This window comes from Corvus moneduloides, chromosome 27 (genome assembly GCF_009650955.1).
Source record: "Corvus moneduloides isolate bCorMon1 chromosome 27, bCorMon1.pri, whole genome shotgun sequence".
Classification (NCBI taxonomy): domain Eukaryota; kingdom Metazoa; phylum Chordata; class Aves; order Passeriformes; family Corvidae; genus Corvus; species Corvus moneduloides.
The window spans coordinates 5808641-5825736 of record NC_045502.1 but is presented as its reverse complement, the minus strand read 5'-3'; positions in this window follow the sequence as shown (position 1 = coordinate 5825736).

Genomic DNA, 17096 nt, shown 5'->3' with positions numbered 1-17096 from the left:
GCCTTGTTTCTAGGAGGTTCTGTACTGTCACAATTGTCTCCTTGATCCCATGAGCCCCTGCAGTGTCACAATGGCTCCTTGCTTCCATGAGGAACACAAAAGCTTTGCATCAACACTGAGCAACAGCTGCTGAACACACCTGGGAGCATCCTGCTTGCATCAAAAGAGGGCTTCAAGCTGAGAATGGCAGCAGCAGCTTCCATCTGCAACAGAGAGCCAGGCAAAGGACAGGGACAGAGAATTCAGTGGAAAGACTGCGGGAATTCTGCTCCCAGAGATCATTCCTGCTCACAGTGTCCCTTGTAGAAAGGGGACATCATTCCAGGCAGCCTGGACTGAGTATGTGGGTTTGTTGTTGAGGAAACCTGCTCAGGCTTTTCCATTCTTTCCTTACATCAGGAAAACTTCCCTGGGCCTGTGTGCAGGCAGAGGCCTGAGGAGAGCAGATGGCACATGGTGCCGTGGGCTGGGACAGCCAGCTGCAGAGCTCAAGGGAAGAAGCCCCGCTGTGTCACAATGGCTCCTTGGCTTCATGTGCATCACCTGTGTCACCATGGTCTCCTTGATTCCATGAGGCCCCACTGGGTCACAATGGCTCCTTGGCTTCATGTGCATCACCTGTGTCACCATGGTCTCCTTGATTCCATGAGGCCCCACTGGGTCACAATGGCTCCTTGGCTTCATGTGCATCACCTGTGTCACCATGCTCTCCTTGATTCCATGAGGCCCCACTGGGTCACAATGGCTCCTTGGCTTCATGTGCATCACCTGTGTCACCATGGTCTCCTTGATTCCATGAGGCCCCACTGGGTCACAATGGCTCCTTGGCTTCATGTGCATCACCTGTGTCACCATGGTCTCCTTGATTCCATGAGGCCCCACTGGGTCACAATGGCTCCTTGGCTTCATGTGCATCACCTGTGTCACCATGGTCTCCTTGATTCCATGAGGCCCCACTGGGTCACAATGGCTCCTTGGCTTCATGTGCATCACCTGTGTCACCATGGTCTCCTTGATTCCATGTGCTTCCATTGTGTCCCAGTGATCGCCTTGGTTCCATCAGTTTCCTTAGTGGCACAATGCTCTCCATGCTTCCATGATTGCCCACAATGTCACAATGCTCTCCATGCTTCCATGAGGCCCTGCTTTGCCACAATGGTCCCCTTGTGTCCATGAGGCCCCGCTGTGTCCCAATGGACGGATGGTTCCATGAGGTTCCGTGCTGTCCCCATGGTCTTCTTGAATCCGCAGTGTAACAATGGACCATTGCTTCCAGGCGGCCTCTCTGTGTCACAAGGGGCTCCTTGATTCCATGATTCCCCACGGTGTCACCATGGAGCCTTGTTTCTAGGAGGTTCTGTACTGTCACAATTGTCTCCTTGATCCATGAGCCCCTGCAGTGTCACAATGGCTCCTTGCTTCCATGAGGAACACAAAAGCTTTGCATCAACACTGAGCAACAGCTGCTGAACACACCTGGGAGCATCTGCTTGCATCAAAAGAGGGCTTCAAGCTGAGAATGGCAGCAGCAGCTTCCATCTGCAACAGAGAGCCAGGCAAAGGACAGGGACAGAGAATTCAGTGGAAAGACTGCGGGAATTCTGCTCCCAGAGATCATTCCTGCTCACAGTGTCCCTTGTAGAAAGGGGACATCATTCCAGGCAGCCTGGACTGAGTATGTGGGTTTGTTGTTGAGGAAACCTGCTCAGGCTTTTCCATTCTTTCCTTACATCAGGAAAACTTCCCTGGGCCTGTGTGCAGGCAGAGCCCTGAGGAGAGCAGATGGCACATGGTGCCGTGGGCTGGGACAGCCAGCTGCAGAGCTCAAGGGAAGAAGCCCCGCTGTGTCACAATGGCTCCTTGGCTTCATGTGCATCACCTGTGTCACCATGGTCTCCTTGATTCCATGAGGCCCCACTGGGTCACAATGGCTCCTTGGCTTCATGTGCATCACCTGTGTCACCATGGTCTCCTTGATTCCATGAGGCCCCACTGTGTCACAATGGCTCCTTGGCTTCATGTGCATCACCTGTGTCACCATGGTCTCCTTGATTCCATGAGGCCCCACTGTGTCACAATGGCTCCTTGCTTCCATGAGGTTCCGCAGTGTCACCATGCTCACCTTTGATCCACATTGTCATAATGGACAATTGCTTCCATGTGGCCCCACTGTGTCACAATAGCCCCTTGCTTCCATAGGTTTTCTAGAATGTAATGTATAATTTTCTACAATGTAACAATGGACTCCTTGGTTCTGTGAGCTACCCTGCTTTTTGCAGAGGTGTCTTTGGTTCCAACAAGGCCCCGCTGTGTCTCAGTGCACCCTGGCTTCCATGCGCATCTGGAGTATCACAAAGGCTCCTTGGTTCCACGAGGTCTTGCTGTGTCACAATGGATCCTGTGCTCCATGAGGCCCTCCAAAGTCATCATGGAGCCTTGATTCCATGTGCTTCCATTGTGTCCCAGTGATCGCCTTGGTTCCATCAGTTTCCTTAGTGGCACAATGCTCTCCATGCTTCCATGATTGCCCACAATGTCACAATGCTCTCCATGCTTCCATGAGGCCCTGCTTTGCCACAATGGTCCCCTTGTGTCCATGAGGCCCCGCTGTGTCCCAATGGACGGATGGTTCCATGAGGTTCCGTGCTGTCCCCATGGTCTTCTTGAATCCGCAGTGTAACAATGGACCATTGCTTCCAGGCGGCCTCTCTGTGTCACAAGGGGCTCCTTGATTCCATGATTCCCCACGGTGTCACCATGGAGCCTTGTTTCTAGGAGGTTCTGTACTGTCACAATTGTCTCCTTGATCCCATGAGCCCCTGCAGTGTCACAATGGCTCCTTGCTTCCATGAGGAACACAAAAGCTTTGCATCAACACTGAGCAACAGCTGCTGAACACACCTGGGAGCACCTGCTTGCATCAAAAGAGGGCTTCAAGCTGAGAATGGCAGCAGCAGCTTCCATCTGCAACAGAGAGCCAGGCAAAGGACAGGGACAGAGAATTCAGTGGAAAGACTGCGGGAATTCTGCTCCCAGAGATCATTCCTGCTCACAGTGTCCCTTGTAGAAAGGGGACATCATTCCAGGCAGCCTGGACTGAGTATGTGGGTTTGTTGTTGAGGAAACCTGCTCAGGCTTTTCCATTCTTTCCTTACATCAGGAAAACTTCTCTGGGCCTGTGTGCAGGCAGAGCCCTGAGGAGAGCAGATGGCACATGGCGCTGCGGGCTGGGACAGCCAGCTGCAGCAGCTCAAGGGAAGAAGCCCCGCTGTGTCACAATGGCTCCTTGGCTTCATGTGCATCACCTGTGTCACAATGGTCTCCTTGATTCCATGAGGCCCCACTGGGTCACAATGGCTCCTTGGCTTCATGTGCATCACCTGTGTCACCATGGTCTCCTTGATTCCATGAGGCCCCACTGGGTCACAATGGCTCCTTGGCTTCATGTGCATCCCCTGTGTCACAATGGTCTCCTTGATTCCATGAGGCCCCACTTGGTCACAATGGCTCCTTGCTTCCATGAGGTTCCGCAGTGTCACCATGCTCACCTTTGATCCACATTGTCATAATGGACAATTGCTTCCATGTGGCCCCACTGTGTCACAATAGCCCCTTGCTTCCATAGGTTTTCTAGAATGTAATCTATAATTTTCTACAATGTAACTATGGACTCCTTGGTTCTGTGAGCTACCCTGCTTTTTGCAGAGGTGTCTTTGGTTCCAACAAGGCCCCGCTGTGTCTCAGTGCACCCTGGCTTCCATGCGCATCTGGAGTATCACAAAGGCTCCTTGGTTCCACGAGGTCTTGCTGTGTCACAATGGATCCTGTGCTCCATGAGGCCCTCCAAAGTCATCATGGAGCCTTGATTCCATGTGCTTCCATTGTGTCCCAGTGATCGCCTTGGTTCCATCAGTTTCCTTAGTGGCACAATGCTCTCCATGCTTCCATGATTGCCCACAATGTCACAATGCTCTCCATGCTTCCATGAGGCCCTGCTTTGCCACAATGGTCCCCTTGTGTCCATGAGGCCCCGCTGTGTCCCAATGGACGGATGGTTCCATGAGGTTCCGTGCTGTCCCCATGGTCTTCTTGAATCCGCAGTGTAACAATGGACCATTGCTTCCAGGCGGCCTCTCTGTGTCACAAGGGGCTCCTTGATTCCATGATTCCCCACGGTGTCACCATGGAGCCTTGTTTCTAGGAGGTTCTGTACTGTCACAATTGTCTCCTTGATGCCATGAGCCCCTGCAGTGTCACAATGGCTCCTTGCTTCCATGAGGAACACAAAAGCTTTGCATCAACACTGAGCAACAGCTGCTGAACACACCTGGGAGCACCTGCTTGCATCAAAAGAGGGCTTCAAGCTGAGAATGGCAGCAGCAGCTTCCATCTGCAACAGAGAGCCAGGCAAAGGACAGGGACAGAGAATTCAGTGGAAAGACTGCGGGAATTCTGCTCCCAGAGATCATTCCTGCTCACAGTGTCCCTTGTAGAAAGGGGACATCATTCCAGGCAGCCTGGACTGAGTATGTGGGTTTGTTGTTGAGGAAACCTGCTCAGGCTTTTCCATTCTTTCCTTACAAACAGGAAAACTTCCCTGGGCCTGTGTGCAGCCAGAGCCCTGAGGAGAGCAAAGGGCACATGGTGCCGTGGGCTGGGACAGCCAGCTGCACAGCTCAAGGGAAGAAGCCCCGCTGTGTCACAATGGCTCCTTGGCTTCATGTGCATCACCTGTGTCACCATGGTCTCCTTGATTCCATGAGGCCCCACTGGGTCACAATGGCTCCTTGGCTTCATGTGCATCACCTGTGTCACCATGGTCTCCTTGATTCCATGAGGCCCCACTGGGTCACAATGGCTCCTTGCTTCCATGAGGTTCCGCAGTGTCACCATGCTCACCTTTGATCCACATTGTCATAAGGGACAATTGCTTCCATGTGGCCCCACTGTGTCACAATAGCCCCTTGCTTCCATAGGTTTTCTAGAATGTAATCTATAATTTTCTACAATGTAACAATGGACTCCTTGGTTCTGTGAGCTACCCTGCTTTTTGCAGAGGTGTCTTTGGTTCCAACAAGGCCCCGCTGTGTCTCAGTGCACCCTGGCTTCCATACGCATCTGGACTATCACAAAGGCTCCTTGGTTCCACGAGGTCTTGCTGTGTCACAATGGATCCTGTGCTCCATGAGGCCCTCCAAAGTCATCATGGAGCCTTGATTCCATGTGCTTCCATTGTGTCCCAGGGATCGCCTTGGTTCCATCAGTTTCCTTAGTGGCACAATGCTCTCCGTGCTTCCATGAGGCCCTGCTTTGCCACAATGGTCCCCTTGTGTCCATGAGGCCCCGCTGTGTCCCAATGGACAGATGGTTCCATAAGGTTCCGTGCTGTCCCCATGGTCTTCTGGAATCCGCAGTGTAACAATGGACCATTGCTTCCAGGCGGCCTCTCTGTGTCACAAGGGGCTCCTTGATTCCATGATTCCCCACGGTGTCACCATGGAGCCTTGTTTCTAGGAGGTTCTGTACTGTCACAATTGTCTCCTTGATCCCATGAGCCCCTGCAGTGTCACAATGGCTCCTTGCTTCCATGAGGAACACAAAAGCTTTGCATCAACACTCAGCAACAGCTGCTGAACACACCTGGGAGCATCTGCTTGCATCAGAAGAGGGCTTCAAGCTGAGAATGGCAGCAGCAGCTTCCATCTGCAACAGAGAGCCAGGCAAAGGACAGGGACAGAGAATTCAGTGGAAGAGACTGCGAGAATTCTGCTCCCAGAGATCATTCCTGCTCACAGTGTCCCTTGTAGAAAGGGGACATCATTCCAGGCAGCCTGGACTGAGTATGTGGGTTTGTTGTTGAGGAAACCTGCTCAGGCTTTTCCATTCTTTCCTTACAAATAGGAAATCTTCTCTGGGCCTGTGTGCAGGCAGAGCCCTGAGGAGAGCAGATGGCACATGGTGCCGTGGGCTGGGACAGCCAGCTGCAGAGCTCAAGGGAAGAAGCCCCGCTGTGTCACAATGGCTCCTTGGCTTCGTGTGGATCACCTGTGTCACAGTGGTCTCCTTGATTCCAGGAGGCCCCACTGGGTCACAATGGCTCCTTGGCTTCATGTGCATCACCTGTGTCACCATGGTCTCCTTGATTCCATGAGGCCCCACTGGGTCACAATGCCTTCATGTGCATCACCTGTGTCACCATGGTCTCCTTGATTCCATGAGGCCCCACTGGGTCACAATGGCTCCTTGGCTTCATGTGCATCACCTGTATCACCATGGTCTCCTTGATTCCATGAGGCCCCACTGGGTCACAATGGCTCCTTGGCTTCATGTGCATCACCTGTGTCACAATGGTCTCCTTGATTCCATGAGGCCCCACTGTGTCACAATGGCTCCTTGGCTTCATGTGCATCACCTGTGTCACCATGGTCTCCTTGATTCCATGAGGCCCCACTGGGTCAGAATGCCTTCATGTGCATCACCTGTGTCACCATGGTCTCCTTGATTCCATGAGGCCCCACTGGGTCACAATGGCTCCTTGGCTTCATGTGCATCACCTGTATCACCATGGTCTCCTTGATTCCATGAGGCCCCACTGTGTCACAATGGCTCCTTGGCTTCATGTGCATCACCTGTGTCACAATGGTCTCCTTGATTCCATGAGGCCTCACTTTGTCAAAAAAACCACAAAAATCCCCCCAACCCCGCCCCAAGAAACACCCCCCAAAAAAACCCCAAAAAAACCTTAAAATACCCCCAAAGAAACCCCCAAAAATACCCCCAACCCCGCCAGAATAAACCCGAAAAACCACAAAAAAACCACAAAAAAATCCCTAAATACCCCCAAAATTACCCAAGAACCCACCCCAAAATAACCCCAAAATAACCCCAAAATAACCCCCCCAAAAATACCCCCAAAATAAACCAAAACCCCTCCAAAAAAACCCCAAATAAACTCCTCCGAAAAAATAAAATCCCCAAAACCCCAAAAAATACCCCAAAAATCACCCAAAAAAACCACCTCAAAAATGGGTAAAACCAGCCCAAAATGGCAGACGGACTGTCGGGGAGGGGCGGGTGGAAAAAAAAAACCCAAAAAGCCCCCCAAAGAACCCTCCCAAACCCTTAAAAAATCTCCAAAAATACCCATAAAACACCCCAAAATAACCCCAAAATAACCCCAAATCCTCAAAAAACTCCCCCCCAAAACCCCCAAAAAATACCCCCAAAATAACCCAAAAAGATCCCCCAAGAAACCCCTCAAAAAAACTTCAAAAAAACCTCCAAAAATGGGCAAAACCCACCCAAAATGGCGGACGGACAATGAGGGAGGGGCCGAGGAGAGGCCGGGTGACAAAAAAACCCCCAAAAATACCCTAAAAAAACCCCCCAAAAAACCAAAAAAGCCCTAAACCCCCCAAAAACCCCAAAATCCCCCCCCAAAACCCCCAAATCCCCGGCGCGGGGCGGGACCTCACCTGTCTGCAGCAGCCCCAAGCTGCTGTCGCCGATGCCGAAATAATCCTCGACCTCGGGCAGCACCCCCGGGGGCTTGGCCAGGGCTGGGCCATGCCCACAGTACCACAAGCCCCGCCCATTTGGTCACAGGCCACGCCCACGCGTCCCGTTAGCCCCGCCCACCCCGTCTAAGCCACGCCCCACGTCGCTAAGCCCCCCCACTCCTGACCAAACCCACGCCCACTCCCTGCCTAAGCCACGCCCATAGTGCCACAAGCCACGCCCGCGCCACCTGTTAGCCACGCCCACATCGGTATAAGCCACACCCATGACCGCCGAAGCCCCGCCCACCCCACCTAAACCACGCCCACTCTGTACCTAAGCCACGACCATCCCCACAAAACCCCACCCATAGAGTCCGAAGCCACGCCCACCCTGCCTAAGCCCTGCCCACAGTCCTTTTTATCCCCGCCCACCCCGCGCCAAGCCACGCCCATGCCGCCCAAAGCCACGCCCACTCTCCACCTCAGCCACGCCCAAAAATGGGACAAACCAGCCCAGAACTGCTGATGAACATTGGGGGAGGGGCGGGGAGGTTAAAAACACCCCCAAAACACCCCAAAATAACTCCAAAACCCTCAAAAAACTCCCCCAAAAAGCCCCCCAAAATTCCCCCAAAATAACCCCAAAAATACCCCACAAAAAACCCTCAAAAATACTCCCAAAATAACCACAAAACCCCCCAAAAAAACCTCAAAAAAACCTCAAAAAACCACCAAAAATAGGCAAAACCCACCCAAAATGGTGGACGGACACTGAGGGAGGGGCCGAGGAGGGGCCGGGTGACAAAAAAACCCCAAAAATACTCTAAAAAAACCCCCCAAAAAACCAAAAAAGCCCCAAAATCCTCCCCAAAACCCCCAAATCCCCAGTGGGGGGAGGGACCTCACCTGTCTGCAGCAGCCCTGAGCTGCTGTCGCCGATGCCGAAATAATCCTCGACCTCGGGGAGCACCCCCTGGGGGCGGGGCCAGGGCTGGGCCACGCCCACAGCACCCCAAGCCCCGCCCATTTGGTCACAGGACACGCCCACGCGTCCCGTTACGCCCGCCCACCCTGCATCTAAGCCCCGCCGAGGTGTCCATTTGCCCCTGCCACACCTGCCTAAGCCACGCCCACATCACCCTTTAAGCCCCGTCCACACCTGCCTAAGCCAACACCATTTTGCCCCAAGCCACGCCCACTCTGTGCCTAAGCCACGCCCTGCGTCGCTAAGCCCAACCCACTCCTAACCAAACCCACGCCCACTCCCCACCTAGGCCACGCCCATAGTTCCACAAGCCACGCCCACGCCGCCCGTTAGCCACGCCCACGCCACCATAAGCTCCGCCCACCCCGCCTAAACCACGCCCACTCTGTATCTAAGCCACTACCATCTCCCACTAAACCCCGCCCATAGAGTCCGAAGCCACGCCCACCCTGCCTAAGCCCTGCCCACAGGCCCCTTTAGCCCCGCCCACCCCACCAAAGCCACGCCCACTCTGCACCTAAGCCACGCCCACCCCACCAAACCACGCCTGCTCTGCACCTGAGCCACGCCCAAAAATGGGACAAACCAGCCCAGAACTGCTGATGAACACTGGGGGAGGGGATGGCATGTTAAGAACGCCCCAAAACCCCAAAATAACCCCCCAAATAAAAACCACAAAAAAACCCCAAACCCTAAAAATTACCCACCCAAAACCCCCCAAAAATATCCCTAAAATAACCCAAAAAAGCTCCCCAAAACAACCCCAAAGATTCCCCAAAAAACCCCAAAAAGTACCCCAAAAAACCCCCCCAAAACTCCCCAAATAAAAACTAAAAATCCAAATAAATACCACCAAAATAACACCAAAAAACCCCCACAAATAACCCCAACCCCCCCCAAAAAAAACCCCAAATAAACCCCCAAAAAATCTCCCAAAACCCCTGAAAAATACCCCCAAAACACCCCAAAAATACCCCAAAATAACCCAAAATTTAAAAAAACTCCAAAATTAAAAAAAAGACAAAAAAAATCCCCCCAAAATAACCCAAAACCCAAAAAAACCCCCAAAATGGGCAAAACCAGCCCAGAACTGCTGATGAACACTGGGGGAGGGGCGGGGAGATTAAAAAAACCCCCAAACCCCCAAAACCACAACCCCCCCCGAAAAAAACCCCAAAACCCCAAAAATACCCACCAAAAAACCATCAAAAATACCCCCAAAATAACCCAAAAAAGCACTCCAAAACAACCCCAAAAATACTTCCAAAACCCCGTCCAAAAACCACCCCCAAAAATAACCCCCCAATACCCCCAAAGAAACCCCAAAAATACCCCCAAAACCCCCCAAAAAACCCAAAAAACCCACAAAAAAAACCCAAAACCCACCCAAAAATACCCCCAAAATAACCCAAAAAACCACCCCAAAATAACCCCAAAAATAACCCCAAAATATACCCTCCAAAATCCCCAAATCTCCCGCAAAAATACCCCCAAAATAACCCAAAACCCCCCCCAAAAAACCCCGAATAAACCCCCCCCCAAAAATCCCCAAAACCCCCAAAAATACCCCAAAAATCACCCAAAAAACCACCCCAAAAATGGGCAAAACCAGCCCAAAATGGTGGACGGACACTCGGGGAGGGGCCGGGTGACAGAAAACCCCCCAAAATAACCCCAACCCCCCCCAAAAATACTCACAAAATACCCTAAAACACCCCCTAAAAAAACCCCAAAATAACCCAAAAAAACCCTAAAAACCCCAAAAAACTTCCCCCAATAACACCTCCAAAATAGCCCCCAAAAAAACCAAAAAGCCCCAAAAGCTCTAAAAAAAACCCCAAAATAGCCCAAAAACACCCCCAAAAACCCCCCCCCAAAACACCAACGTCTCCACCCAAAAAAAACCCCAAACCCTGAAAAACCCCCCAAAAATCACCCAAAAAACCACCCCAAAAATGGGCAAAACCAGCCCAAAATGGCGGACGGACACTCGGGGAGGGGCTGGTGACAAAAAAACCCCAAAAAGCCCCCCAAAAAACCCCCAAAACCCCCCAAAACACCCCGAAAAAAACCCCTCCAAAATAACCCCAAAATAACCCCAAAACCCCCAAAAAACTCCCCCCAAAAACCAAAAAAAATACCCCCCAAATAACCCAAAAATACCCCACAGTTGGCCTTTAAATGCGTCAGGAGGGAAGCACATGCTGGATTAGCCATTCGCTAGCCCACGCTTTCAGCACAGCGCCACACTCTGGGCGACGAGGAGGACAAAAGAAGAACACCTTTTCTCCCTGCCACGTTCTTCTCTGCGAGACGACTATCCGCGTCTTCTCTCCCTGCAAGGCTCTAATGTGCGCTGTGGTTCTTGGAACTGAGAAGGCAGGTGCAGAGAGCGCCGCGATCTGCCGGCGCTGTGCAGGCTGTAAAGGAAAGAGGACTGCCACTGGAATGTGGTGCAAATACAAGTTCCCACACGTCGGGGGCAAGCTCTGGGTAAGCCGATTGACCTTAAGCTGTTCTCTGTGCCAGACGTAGCCGAGAATCTTTCCCTTTACATTCAGGCTACAACGCAAAGAGAATGTATTGTTACGCAGCGCTGCGAAGGAAAATGCATAACCCAGGTGTGTTTCGGAAGAATCAGCAGCCTGGAGCGTTTCTCTGGAGCGTTTCTCTGGCGTGCTCTCTGTGCGACAAGTAGACAATGGTTCGACTCCAGCAGAATGAAAGCGCCACATGGTACGAAGAGCACAAGAATGAAGGCAGAGCACCGAGCTGGGGTGTGCATCGCACAGGCTGCAATAGGAAGCCTGGCTGTCACTCGCTGTTTGTGGATTCAAATTAGCAGTTGAAAACAGAAAGTTCAACTTGCAGCTACTTGTGCTGCTACCTATTTCTCTTCCAGCTTTCCCTGGAAAGAATTGTGCCGAGGTTTATGCTTCGAGATTCAGAGATTACAGTGGTAGATGCGGCAGAGAATGGAAATACAGAGTGCAGTGGACAGTTTCTGGTGCTTTACGTGACGCAAGGGGGAAGTGCAGCCGGGCAGTGGCTTTTACTTCTGGAGCCTTTTTTTTTGGTAGCAGCTGCTGCAAGTGGGCAACGGAGCTGCGAGAGTGCATAATGTGACGGCACGTCTATTTGAGAAGGAACCTCCCAAGCCGCAGTGTGTTGTGCTCAGTTTCAAGGCTACTTGGAGCAGGAGGGTACTTGAAGAACGCCTTCTTTCTGGACGCGTCCTTCTGGGTGTGCTCAAGCTGCATGGACTCTGCAGCATTGAAGGTGTAAGAAACTGCTTCTGGCCAGTGTGATGGCCAGGTAGTGTGATGGAGTGCAACGGCTGCGCCTTACTTTGTGAAGCAGCCAGAGCATTCTCAGCTGAATCTGCTTGTGAAGCAGCTCTTGGCTGGACATTTGAAATTCGCTCCACTGAGTACATAACCCGGTGCCCAGCTGCTTCGTTCTTCTCCTTCTGCGGTCTGGACAGAATTGAAGCCCAGCGATGCCTTTGAGCTTTGCAGCTCTTCAGCGCGAACACTGCACGCGGCCACAGTGTGCTGTGCACAGATTTTCCTCAGCTCGACGGACAAGCATTTTCTTGCTGTTTCACAGAGTCCAAACTGTCCGTGTAGCTCTCGCTAGGCGAAATGCGTCAGGAGAGAAACACTTGCTGGATTAGCTTTTCGTTCGCCAGGACTTTCAACACAGCACCACACTCTGGGCGACAAGGAGGACAAAGGAAGAACACCTTTTTGCCCTGCCACGTTCTTCTCTGCGAGACGACTATCCGCGTCTTCTCTCCCTGCAAGGCTCGAATGTGCGCGGTGGTACTTGGAACTGAGAAGGCAGGTGCAGAGAGCACCGCGATCTGCCGGCGCTGTGCAGGCTGTAAAGGAAAGAGGACTGCCACTGGAATGTGGTGCAAATACAGGTTTCCACGCATCGGAGTAAAACTCTGGGTAAGCTTGTAGACCTAAAACTGTTCTCTGTGCCAGACGTAGCCGAGAATCTTTCCCTTTACATTTAGACCGAATGTGCTGCTGTATGTTGCTGAGAGGGAAAGTGCATAGCCCAGGCGTGTGTCGGCAGAAGCAGTCGGCTGGAGCATTTCGCTGCCGGCACCGTGCTCTTTGTGCGACAAGTAGACGACGGTTCGACTCCGGCAGAATGAAAGCGCGACATGGCTACTAAAGAGGCCGAACACCGGGCTCGTGTCCGCAGCGTACAAACTGAGAAAGGAGCGTGGCTGGCACTCGCCTACCTGCGGAATTCACGTTAGCATTGAGAAGGAGGAAGTTCAACGACAGCTACTTACTTGTGCTACAACTTATTCCTCTTCCAACCATCCCTGGAAACACTGGCACTTACCTTTAGGCTCCGAGATGCAGAAAACACAGTGGTCGATGCCAAGGAGAGGGGAAGTAGAGAGTGCAGTGGGGAGTTTAAGTGGCTTTACGTAAGGCAAGGGGAAGGTGCAGCCCAGCATTGACTTTTCCTTCTAGTTCTTTTCTTCAGGAGAGCAGCTAGCAACCGAGCTGCGAGAGCCAACAATGGGATGGCACGTCTGTCAGAGAAGCCACAGTCTACAGTGCTGTAGACTGCTGTGCACAGTTTTAATGCTGCTGTCACTACACGGTACTTTTGGAACGGCTTCTCTCCTGACTCTCCCATCTCTGTGAGCTCTAGCTGCTTGAACTTGGCCAAACTGAAGGTGTGTGGATGTGATTTCACTGCGAGTATCAAGTCTTCCAGACACAAGGGATAGTCAACAAATGCTTTCTCACCTGGTCCATCTCTCAGTCCGAACTGTGGCTGCAAACGCTGCGCTGCAAGGGTGGACTTAGCCACTCTGAGAGAATGTGATGATGCTCTATATACAGTTGTGAAGGAAAGTGCTGGTCACTGGAATGTTTCGCCTAGTTTACAGACTTTAGAGGGACTATGAAGGCCAACGCCTTGTTCTAGCACTTGTTCTCTGCGTGCAGCTGCTGGATGTTTGGAAGGGCTTTGGGATCCGCGAGAGGTGGAGGTACCTAGGTAGGATGGTAGGATGGTACCTAGAGCTTGAAGGAAAGTGTGTATCTCCAGGACCTTTGATGCAGTTCAGTGGGTGCGAGTTCCATGTTGAGCATGTTCATGATGGCACAGAAAAGGTTCTGAAAGAAAGAGGCCGTGCTGGAACTGCCTTGACTTTTGCCGCTTAGAAACTGCACAGCCAACAATGAAAAGATTCCTCTTGCTTCCCTGCTACACGCAGAATCACATTCCTTTATGTCTCCAAGAGGCAGGATGCACAGCGGAGCTCTTCCACCAACTGCTCGCACACGACTGGGGCCGCGCCAGCAAAGCGCTTGGCTTTTTCCCCGGCACTGTCAGCGCTCATCGAAACAACCACACGATGGCGCTGACGACTTGCAAAAGAAGGCCAAGCACCTGGCGCAGCTCGAAACCACCCCAAGGGCAGAGGCAAGTTGCAAACGTCCCTGCACTCAAATCAACGGTGTCAGGGCAAAAAGATTTCCCTCATCTTCCCCTTCCAAGAGCAGACTCTTCTTTACACCACACTCCAAGAGCCAGACAAACCTCTTTGGCCCAAACAAATCTTTTCCCTCTCGCAGATTCTGCCCACTAACTTAAAACCATCTGGCAAAAACCGAGCTCAAAACAGTGCCAGCTGAGGAAGATCTTGCTGCCTACAACTTCAACTGCACCCCTCAAACTAGCAGCACACACACTGTTCTCAGCACTTTCCTTCTCAGCTCTAGGTACCATCCTAAGCCTTCCCTCTCCCAGAGTCAGGATCCAAAGACAACGGCACCAGGGACTGCTCACACACTAAAGGCACCAGGACAAAAGACTCATGAGCTTGGCCTTTGCATTCCCATGGACAGCTCAACAGCTCTAACCTGGAGAGAGCTCTGCCTCTTGGGAAAAGCCTTTAAAATCCCTAAGAGCACCTGATGTGCACATCCAAACCTGCTTTCCTTGCCAAAGAGAGCAACTACATGCCCATCTCCAAAGAAACGGCATCCCCTCCTCCAAAATACAACACATCCAGCCACTGATCCACCTCCAGTATTGAATATGTCCAACAATTGCCCCTACCTGCCCAGGGGCCAGAAGAGAAATGTCTTGCTGGACTATTCCTCCCCATGGTACCTTAACATCTGCCCCAGCAACACTGGCACTATGTCCTTGCCTTCGCAAGGAAAGGCACTCCGAGTCTCTTGGCCTTGCCTTGCCTTCAGTACCTTGTCTAGTTCTTCTTAAGCTACCCTTGCTCTGCTTCCTTTGCCTACGTCTGCCTTGCCTCGCACTACCTACAACTTGCTGGCTTTGCTTTGCCCTGCCTACCACTCTTGCCCTTGCCTTCCATGCAGGCAAGGCGCTGCAAAGCAAGTGCAGGCAATTGTGGGCAAGTCAAGGGAGAGGTAGGCAAGGCCAGAGCAGTGAGGGGAAAGCAAACGCAGTGGTAGGCAAGAGAAGGCCCAGAAGTTAGAGGCAAGGCTGGCCGTAGGAAGGAAAGTCCACTGATGGGTAGGCCAGGCAGAAACAGGAAGGGCTCGGCAAGCCAAGGCCCTGGAGGAAAGCAGTAGGCAGGTCAAGGGTGGGGCATGGCCATGCAAAGCAAAGGCTCCAGAGGGCTACAAAGGGCTAGCAGGGCAAGGCAATGAAACTGTTGTGTTGCCAAGGCAAGGCAAGGCAAGGCAAGGCAGGTGAGAAGTACATTCAAGGACTGCTGGTACACAAAAGTGGCCAGGACCAAGTGCTCTGTGTGGCCTTGATCCCGTGTGGGTCATCTCTCCTCTGTACCTCAAAGACTTGAGCTACCTGCTTTCCTTTGTATGCAAAAGAACTCTCATTCTGGTCCCCGAGCTCAAGGGCAAAATGTGAATTGCCCTTCCAAGATTCAAGACATGCAAGGATTGCTCCCAGACAAAGGCTGCCCATGGAGATGAGTGTGGCAACATGCGTCCTCCCCTGGTCTTCCTCTCCTGTGATCCTGAAACACCGGAGATGCTTGAGAGCTTTGAGATTCCTAGGAGGAGCAGAAAGGGCAGGGCAAGGCCATGAAATGTCATTGAAAAGGGGTCTGGAATTCCAGGTGGGGGAGGGGTGAGCAAGGTCATGCAAGGCAAGGGAGGGCTTCAAGGGCAGGGCAAGGCAAGTGGTGGCTTTGCAAGGCGAGGCGAGGCAAGGCAATGAGGGTCCTAGAAGGAAAAGGAAAGGCGAGGCCAGACCTAGACGACTGTGAAAGGAAGTCAGGTGGGGGATGGGTGAGCAAGTCAATGCAAGGCAGGGGAGAAAAGGCAGGTTGACGGAAGGCTACAGAGGGGGCAGCAAGGAAATGCAAGGCATGGGGAAGCATGTGAGGAGTGGGTGCTGCCAGCCGGCCGGGATGGCAGGGGCGGGGCCACTGCAAGTAGCATGGTGGGGATGTGGAGGGGGGTGTTAGTGTGCGGGAGGGGTGTGTGTGTGTGTGCAGCGGAGTGCAGGGTAAGTGCAGGTGTGCGTGTGCGCATAGGGGGGTTTTGTGCCAGGTGCTGTGCCGGGGGGAGTCGTCCCACCTCCAAGAAGGTGTGGGAGTGAAAGGAGTAACATGGATGTGTCTTTACAAAGAGACCGTGTGAATCCGTCCTTAGACAAGGCTGGGAATTTACAGGGAGGGAAGTAACAGAAGAAAGTATTAGTTCTAGAAACTGTTACTAATCAATAGAGACTGTTGATTAATCAAGGCTGTATTAAATTCCTGAACCTAGAGCAAGGCAACAAAGACTTAATAGCATTAGGAATAGTTCCGTTTTCTTCCTTATCCATACCAAGAGGGGGGTGCATATTAGAGGGGAGCATAGAGTAGGCAGTTCAGGAAGTCTGTAATTCCCGAGTACCTCAGAGGGTGCTGTTGCCAGGAACTTAGCATAAAAAGGGGGCTGCGTCCCGCAATCAGTTGAGAGACTCCATGGCAAAAGCCCCATGGCCTCTCCCTGTAGTTGAAGAATGTTACAGGACTCCTCTGTCTCCTTTTTGGTGGATGAAGAAACTCAGAAAGCAACACTTCTGCCAGAACTCTCCAAGATGCCCCCTTTGCTCCCAGCGACTCCATCACTGCCCGGGAAGCTGTCTTTTCTACCAGAGGAGTTCGAGATACAGTTAAAAGCCGTGTGGCAGAGAAAAAAGGCAATAATTGGTTTACAAGGGATGGCAAACAAGAGATACCAGAAGCTTTGGCCCTACCAGTATTAAAAGAACTCCGTGAAGAGAGTCCTTGCACTTCCTGAGGATTGGCAGAAGCCTTCCTCATGATGGATGTTGCTGGGGGTCTTTTTAGACTGGCAAAACGAGCTGTTGAAGGTTGCTTGATCTGTGCTAAAGCAAACAGCCAAGTTACAAAGTAACTTGCCAGGGGAGGGAGGCCTTGGGCTGCATGTCCCTTCCAAAGATGCCAGGTGGATTTTCCTCAGATGCCCCAAGAGGGAAGGCTTCATATCTTCTGGTAATCGTATGTCAGCTAGCAAGGTGGCCAGAAGCATTTCCAACTGCTTCAGCAACGACAGGATCAGTTATTAAGGCATTTTTGAAACAAATCATTCCAAGATACAGCATTGTAGAAGCAA